The 8,393-nt window shown below is 36.4% G+C and overlaps 1 long non-coding RNA gene across 1 annotated transcript in view; it reads right to left on the bottom strand.

The window, feature by feature from the left end:
* Nucleotides 1-250: 250 nt before the first annotated feature.
* Nucleotides 251-8,393, bottom strand: part of LOC137474078 (uncharacterized) — a 34,433-nt gene continuing 26,290 nt past the window's right edge. The window contains exons 2-3 of the long non-coding RNA XR_010999131.1: nucleotides 7,596-7,660; nucleotides 251-537 (exon numbers count right to left, since the gene is read on the bottom strand). This is a non-coding gene — a long non-coding RNA (uncharacterized lncRNA). The remainder of the gene's footprint in view (nucleotides 538-7,595; nucleotides 7,661-8,393) is intronic.

Here is an 8,393-nt window from a genome sequence, read left to right as displayed (position 1 = left end):
CCTTTCAGTCCATTTGTAGACTGCCTTTAAAAATGTTTATTAGATTAAAGTTACTACACTCTAGTACTGCAGTATTTTATCACAGTGTTTTACTTTGTTAATAATTCTATATAAAATGGAATTTATCTTTTTCACTTACCCTTTTTTCAGACATGTGGTGTGGATGCTGCTTTACTGGTGTATGTGAAACGCTAACCTGATTTTCACAACCATAGGCTACATTTCATTTCTCAGTTATTAAAGACAGAATCATGCAACTTGAGGTTTATTATCCCATGTGGATTTAGATGGTAGACAAATCTTTCCTGGGACACAAATATAGTCATAAAGGAACCAATCCTGAGTCAGCACATCTGGTTTACCTCATCTGCCCTGAGAGATTGGCAGTGATTAGAGAATTTTAGAATTGCTTTGCAATATGTATTAAAACAAATCAGTAAGACCAGATGACACTCACCTAAGGAGTCCAAAAAAACCCAGATATAAAATTGCTGAATTTCATGTGTTACAGTTGCTTTCTCACTCTTATGCCATCTACTGTCAAAGGGAACAATGATAACACGATTTAAAAAATAAAAATAAAAATAATAATAAGGCTTCAAATAAATAGGATCACAAACTAAGGAATATGACTTTCAGTCCAAGTATATTAGTGGAAATTATATTAATAATCAAAAAATAAACATAATTGAGGAAATTTAACCTCTGAAGAGCAAATTTACGCCTCCCAGATTTGAAAGGTGTGAGCTCTTCCAGAGTCTGTAATCATATGGAAAGAAAGTTTCCCAAACAACCCATCTTTGGATTTTCAAAATCTGTTACAATGTTTTTAAAAGAAGCGAAGCTCTCATGTGGAAAAGTAGTAAGTTGCGTTGTGGATCAGTACTTGGTGGAAATGTAAGTAACAAATTACAACAATAAAGGCTCATTTTCCAAAAAGAAAAAAAGAGGATTCTTAGGGGAGTCCCATATGGAACTGTCTTAGGGACCAAGCATATTCTTAAACAGTCTGCAAAAGAGACTGAAATATTACCCAAAAAATATGCAAATGATACAAGAATAGCCTTGGTGATCAAAACTAAAATTGACCATAGTGTTCTGAAAGAAAAAATTGCAAACATTTTGTAATGTTGAGCAGCAGATTAATAAAATGGAAAATAAAATTCATTGTCAGTGTTATAAACACCCTCAGCTATACATACAAATGAAGAACTGAATTAATTTCTACCACTGAAGGAAGATGTCTGTATGTCACAGGTTTTGAAATTTTCAGAGCAATGCTTAAGCAAAAGGAAAATTGAATGCCAGGAATTTGTAGAAAGATAATAAAAAATGAAACAGAGATCTGCTATATTCATGTACAAATTCCTGATACAAACACCTTTTAATTATTATGACTTGTTCTGGTCACACATAACAAAAACATGGTAAAGAAAGTTAACATTCAATAGCTTGCCATTGTTTCTCATAATACCAGAATTGGAGTAAACTAAATGAAATCCTGAGTCATCGAGTTTAAAAAAAAGAGTGGAAGTATTTTTTATTTCAAAATAAAAACATGTATAAGAAAGGTTCACAGATGGATAAAAAATACAGTGATGAATAGGCAGCCACTGCAAAACCCATGGCACAGTTTGTATCATTTGGAAAATATACCACTGAATTTTCCTGCCTTACCCTCTCTTCTAAAATAGCCACTTTATTCATTTTTATGGAGAAGGGACATTGGACAGAGTTAATTTCTCTAAGCCAGCTCTTCTGAAGCTGTCCATGCCCTCAGGTCATACATAAGAACAGGAGGAATCTCCCAGACTTGTTATAAGCACAGTGAAAGAAAGCTGGTTGTGCTTTCCCTTGAAATCCATGCTACACTCAAGGTACATCCAAACCTGTAAGTTCTCCCCAACAGGACTTAATGGGAATAAAATCACCATATTAGGTAGGAGTCAAGAGCATCTGGCAGTATGCTCAGTGCCACAGGTCTCACTTTTATGACTACTGAACTACAGAACAGATAAACAAATACTAACAGGACCACCTGCAGGAAGCTGTCAGCCTTTCAAAGGGTAATGCCAAAAGCTAACTTAAGATCAAATCTGGTTTTGTTGGTAATTTCTTTAACTTCAGAAATTCCTTTAGAAAGTTACACTATATATAGTTCTTTTCAACCTTATTTTTTTAAGTAACTGTGTTGAATTCAAGGATGTGTTGAAAAGAAGGACTCTGCTATTGTAAGGAGGTTGTCATTGCCAGGGGATAGGGGTCAGCTCTAGCTATTAATCCACATTTCAAAAGTTTATCAAGAAACGGGGATTCCGAAGACAGAGTTAGGACAGAATTAGGTCTGTAAAAAAACATTGCTAGGACTTTTGCAAATTTGTCTTGCAACATATCATAAATATAAAAAGCATGAGATAGTATCTTTGAGGATTTGGAGAATTTTACCTTACCTCATCTTATAGGTTTTATACTATATTCAAAAAAAGTACACAAGGAGTCAAAAAACCACTGTGCAACAAGACCAAGATACAAGAGAAGGTAGTGATTCATATAGATATTTAATGGTAACAGTAAAAAATGTCATCTCTTCATACAGCATCTGAGCACTGACCTAAATGTTATTGGCAATGCTAGGCACTAAGGCACCTGCCAATGCACCTGCACTGCATCTCCACTAATAAATGACATGAACTGGGAAGGCTGACATTATGTCTACAGCTGCAATCTTTACCAGTCAGTCAGAAATTATTCCCACAGCTCCTCTGAGCCCTGGAAATGCTGCAGCAGAAAATTCCACCCGTGGCTGCAAAAGCAGTACTGCATTGGAAAACCAGACAAAAATGGTTTGCAAGTACTTGTTAAAAAAAAAAAAAGAAAAATCTTATTTTTACTGCTTTTAGTTATTGCAGACACACTTTCAAAATTGAGCTTTGCAGATTTAAATGGGGTTATCACTCACAGACTTTTAGAAATGCTGGACTTCCACATCTATCAATGGAAGCTGGATGCTAGCAAGAACCGGATTTACACTTATCCACTTTAGAGTCATCATTTTGGTTGCTCTGATAAAATCTGGCTCCAGTTAAGCCAAGTGTCATTTTTGACTCAGTAGGACCAGCATTCTTCAGAACAGAAGAAAACTCCTTTGGTCCCCTTGTGGATTATTTATCAACTGGCACTACTTTAACCTTTCATTCCCATGTTCATTCTCACACATTTACAGAAAAGCACACTTATTTCCACACATTTCATGTATGTTTCTGTAGTACTCCTCTAGTCTATGCTGGTAGATACTTCCCTGGACTTTTAGGATTTTTCATACCTAACTCTAGCTATGTCAGAGTCTAGTCTAACCATTTAATTAAGAAAACACTTCCAAAATGTAACTGGTAATAGTTATGTTTAAAGTTTACATACCAGTCCTCTAAAAACTGCTTTAAATGTCATTCATGCAACTGACCATTATCTCTGAGTCACCACAGTAGACCTTGAAAATAAATTACATACTGCACATTTTTTATAACCAAAATAACCTACAAGGTTGATTTCAGTGAATCAAATCATAGCAGCTTTATTCTGTAATAAGACAAATAAAAAAATCCAAAGCTTTTTGAAGCTGGAAACAGGTATTAGAACTTAAATGGCAAAAAATATATTGGGAAGGTTCCTTTGAAAATGTTTGGAAACCTCCTAAAAGCTTATCATAGAAGATTTACAATAAGTCCCCTTGAAGGTGGATACCATTAATTATTGCTACAGTAGCAATTTGTCCTTTTTTTGATTAGTCAAATACAAAATTCTGCAATTTTGTCAGTACATTTTTGGTTTCAATGTTAAATAATATTCGATATTGCTATCTTGATTTAAACACTAGTTTCACACTGAATATAAATAGAATTAAGAATATCATTTATTGGTAGAAAATATGTGAACAAGTAAGAGCACACAAACACTACAATTATGAAAAAATCAAAATATCTTATTTACTTTTCATTCCATTTATTGGTTAATATCAATCACTAAAGTAATTCATGGCTGGGACAAATAATAATTGAAAAATCCAGGAATATCAGATTTCTAGTAAAACAAGATTAAACGTTTGAAAGCCATCAGGTACTAAATATTCTGTGAAATATTTGTGATGCAATACAGTGGAAAACTAAAATGGTAGGGAAAGGAAACAATACATTTGGCTGCATTGCTTTTCTACTGAAGGCAAAAAAAATCTATGTCTTAGAGACAACAGGCTGTCAGTAGCTGCAGATCAGGTATATTTTCATTCAAATGCAAATTTAAGAAAAAATTTTGCTAATCTCTGTGCAGATGGTCAAGCCTAGCTCTAGCAAAGTTCTTCCCATTGTAAATTTAAATGTCTTCTATGACAAAAATGAACAATTGTTTTTGGGAAGGAAATAGTTTTGTGCATGGATTAACTAAAAGAAATATGGATAAAACCAAAATGCATTAAACTCAAATACAATCAGACATCTGTCTTCACAAGTTGCACCTTCAGCTCCCCTTCCTCTCACCCAATGCACAGGGTGCCCATAGGTATAGTCACAGCAGAATTCCATGTCAATGTTCCCCAGATGATTAAGTCCCTGGCAGTAAGCATCAATAGAAACATCACAGTCATTACAGAGCTGACCACCTAAGCAGCTAAATGTGAACCATCCCTCTCCATCAGTCCCTGACCCAGTGTTTGTTTCCAGGCACATCTACACTCATTGGCTCTGCTCAAGAATAGGAGTATTGTAAGCTTTCTTTACTCCACCTGCCTGGAAAGTGGAAAAATCTGCTCAATAGTGTGTGAGTTTAGCTGTCATAAAAATATTTGTGAACCAGTCCTAGACTATGGGTAGAGCCTGTTTCTTTATTCCTAGAGGGACTATTCAAGTGAAATGCATATGCAGCCCTGAAATCAAGAATGGGAGGCTTCTGCCTATAAAAGACCTTGCCACATAGCATGTACATTTCTATGGCTTCAGCTTTCTGTGGGTTTGAACTTTCCCACAGAGACATATAGGCACTCTGAGCAAGGGGGAGTAGAGTTAAGAGCAGGAATAAGGCACGGTGCTCTCTGTGACCTCTGTGCTAGACAGCAGTCCTGAGCACAACTATTTCACTGGTCTAGAAGCAGCCGTGTGCAATATTTGCCACTAACCTACCTGAAACATCTCTGAAGCAAAGGGATCACTGTAAAGAAGTGCAGAGCATATCTGACCAGATGGCTGCATGTCCATAAATCTCAGCTGTACTCACAAGAGCAGAGCATATCTGACACCTCTGCTCAGGCAGCTGACATTGGGAAGCATCAATGCTGCTGGTATTGCAAGAAGTCTTGAAATACCAGGCATGTTCTGCAAAATCCCTGTGATCAGGATTTACATTGGAAAGAGGATTCTGTTGGAAATTTAGGTCTACAGTAACCCCATTTTTTAAATCTGTATTAATGACTTATATATTTAAAGTCCACCTTGGTCCTACTAAAACACTTCTGTATTTGGCTCTGGCCTCTTGCTGCTGTGTGTGGATGTGTTGGCTCAGCAGTGTTAACAGGAGCAGAAGGCAATAAAAGTTTATTTTTGTTTTAAACAGTGTAAGCCAATCTGCCCTAGAATGTGCACAGAGAGTTGTTACATTATTTAACAAGGTGCCACTTTTACTTGGTCACTTTTTTTAATAATAACTACATTATGCTGCTAGATGTGCCAACTAACATAAGTTTTCTTTCCTCCAACTAAAGATCACACCGTGAAGACTTTCTTTGCCAGAACATGGAATTATTTATATCTAGTAAGAACTTCTATGGACTAGTTAGTGTTGCCAAGCACTTACTCTTTTGCTGCAGATGGTTATCCTAGGACAGAATTACTCTTTTTAAAGTTACTTCTATACTTTAAAATATACATTAACAAGAGAATACAAATTAGAAATAAACCACAAATGTAGTTCAAATGCTGTGGTTGTCCAGTTCAGAAGGGAAATATAAGGCCTTATTCAGACTTGCCTGAATGCTTCAACAACAGTTAGAGTGTTCATTTCCTTAAAGGCAAAACCAAATCCATGAAGATTAGTATTTAAGGGGTTGGCATTCTAAACCTGAAAACTCTTAAGACCCATGCTAAATGACTAAGAACTTATTCGGCACCTATTTCTCACCCAGATATATGGAGAAAATTACATTCCTATTTCAACCAGCAGAGAGGAACAAAATATTATCATTGAAAATTTTGCCCCTATTGCAAGTGACGAGCAGCACAGGCAACCAACATATGTGCCTTTACACATTTTGTCCAAGCTGGCAAATCTGTTTAGTTGAGAAGGGAGCAGACTGGGTTGAAGAACAACTTGGAGTGTGACAGTAGAAGGATACACTATACCAGCATTATAGCATCCAAAAAGCACTCCTCAAAGGGCAGAAGAAACTTGCATGGCTAAGGAATGACAGCATGTGTAGCCAACAGTGTGTATGACAAGCATTAAATCCAGCTGCTTTCAATTCCCCAGCTCAAATGACCAAAACCTCATTCATAACAGAGTCAGCCTGTAGCATGAATCTGGGGTATGGTGTGACCTCAGACCTCTGCTTCTGCATGCAGTGAGAAGCTTTTCACCTTTCTGTTCTTAGGCTGAAACTCAGCTTTGCATTGTGGGGGAAAGCGTGATTGCAGGAACCACGTGCCATTTTTGACATGCCATAGACAATGATAACAAGAAGGCACACACTGAATGTAAATCAGTGTAAAGACTTAGGCATGTTTGTGTGGTTCCCCCTTTAAGTTGTTTACCAGTTTAGTGATCTGGCTGCTTCTCTAACAGTAAAAAGAGTCTGTGGGAAGTATAGCTGAGTGCATGGCACTTGTCTTGTGGCATTGAAAATGTCTTTAATAAAGGGTCTTTTAGCATCTGTTTTGAATTATGTGACTTGATAGGCATTTCTGAAGGAAAACAACTGGGGCTCAAACTGGACATTAGAAAACATCTGTCCTGGGAGCACAAGGTAACAATCACAGAGATTGTAGGATCTCCATCCCTGGAGGTTTGTTGAAAACCTTTGGGACTTCCAAGGTTCAGCTAGGCAAAGTCAAGGCTGATCTGATCTAGTTTTGGCAATAGCCCTTCTGTGATAAGGCTGTTGTGACTTATTTGTCTGAAGATTTTAATAAGCTAATAGCTAATAAATATAATATTTAAGTATTTTTCAGAGATTCTGAAGCATGACTAAGCCTCACCAATTAAGTGGTTGATAAGGGCTGATTTGTCTGCAAGTGAAAGAGTAGTAGCAACTGTTTCCTAATGTTCTTGGCTGTCTCTGGTAAAAGCGCTCAGCACATAGAGTACGGCTTGTAGATGCTATCAAACTGAGTCTTGAAAAGTAAAATATATCTTGTCTCCCTCTGTGTTTCTTTGAATCTGTTAGTAATTGTACCCTTTCTTTGACTGCTTTTTGCAGCTTCTCCTTCTTAACTGATATTTTGCATGCAATACAGTATCATTTCCAATTTGGATCCTTGATCAGCTCCACTTGTCCATTGATATAACATTCAAGCTGCTTACATTCACCCTAACTACATTACACTACCCATACTTACCTTTTACTTCCTCCCTTTCTCTTCTCTTCACTATCCCATAGGCATACCTTTCCTTCCTGCTACTCCTATCAATTAACAAAAAGGAATGTTTATTATTTGTCTTATGCTTCTGTCTTCTTTATTAGTACATATTAATTTAATCCCTGTTTTGGGGTTTTTTTTTCTCATTATATAGTTACATTCTTCAGGGGAGGGGCTATTTTGAAATCAATGTACTTTATATTTTTCAATTTGTAACTCAGGATTAGCACAGTAGAGCCTGTCAGGACAGAAATAACCCTTAGATTACTCCTTCTTTGTCAGCTATTCTCACTGAAGCATATGCCATTGTTAACTAATACAGGTTTTCTCCATACTCATGTTCCTATATCATCTCTGCTAAAATATGTTCAGGTAAATCTGACCATGACATTTATGTTTGCCTTAACGTTTATGTAGTCCATAATGTTTAGACTGAAATATTATATTAAATATAAAATCTATACTATTTGGATATTTTACTTGAATGTGATATGTTTGATATGAATGAAGCTGTTTCAGATTTTAAGCATTTTGGGAAACACACTGTATTGCTATGTTTTAATCAAATGTGGCTCACGCTTTTGATATTCTGTGAATTTTTAAAAATCACTTCAGCTTTGGTAGGACTTGTCCTTCAATCTCATCTATTCCTGGATTTGTAGGGAAAGAAGTATACTGTACACTTAGGCTGCTGGGGTGCCATGCTTGACAAACATAAGCTTTTAAGAACAAAATCCACCTCAGTTTAAGCAGCATTCCTAAACCTGCCAACTGTTT

This window comes from Anomalospiza imberbis, chromosome 5, assembly GCF_031753505.1.
Source record: "Anomalospiza imberbis isolate Cuckoo-Finch-1a 21T00152 chromosome 5, ASM3175350v1, whole genome shotgun sequence".
Taxonomy (NCBI): domain Eukaryota; kingdom Metazoa; phylum Chordata; class Aves; order Passeriformes; family Viduidae; genus Anomalospiza; species Anomalospiza imberbis.
Note: the sequence above shows the minus strand (reverse complement) of the source record. Positions and strands in the feature narration are given on the sequence as shown.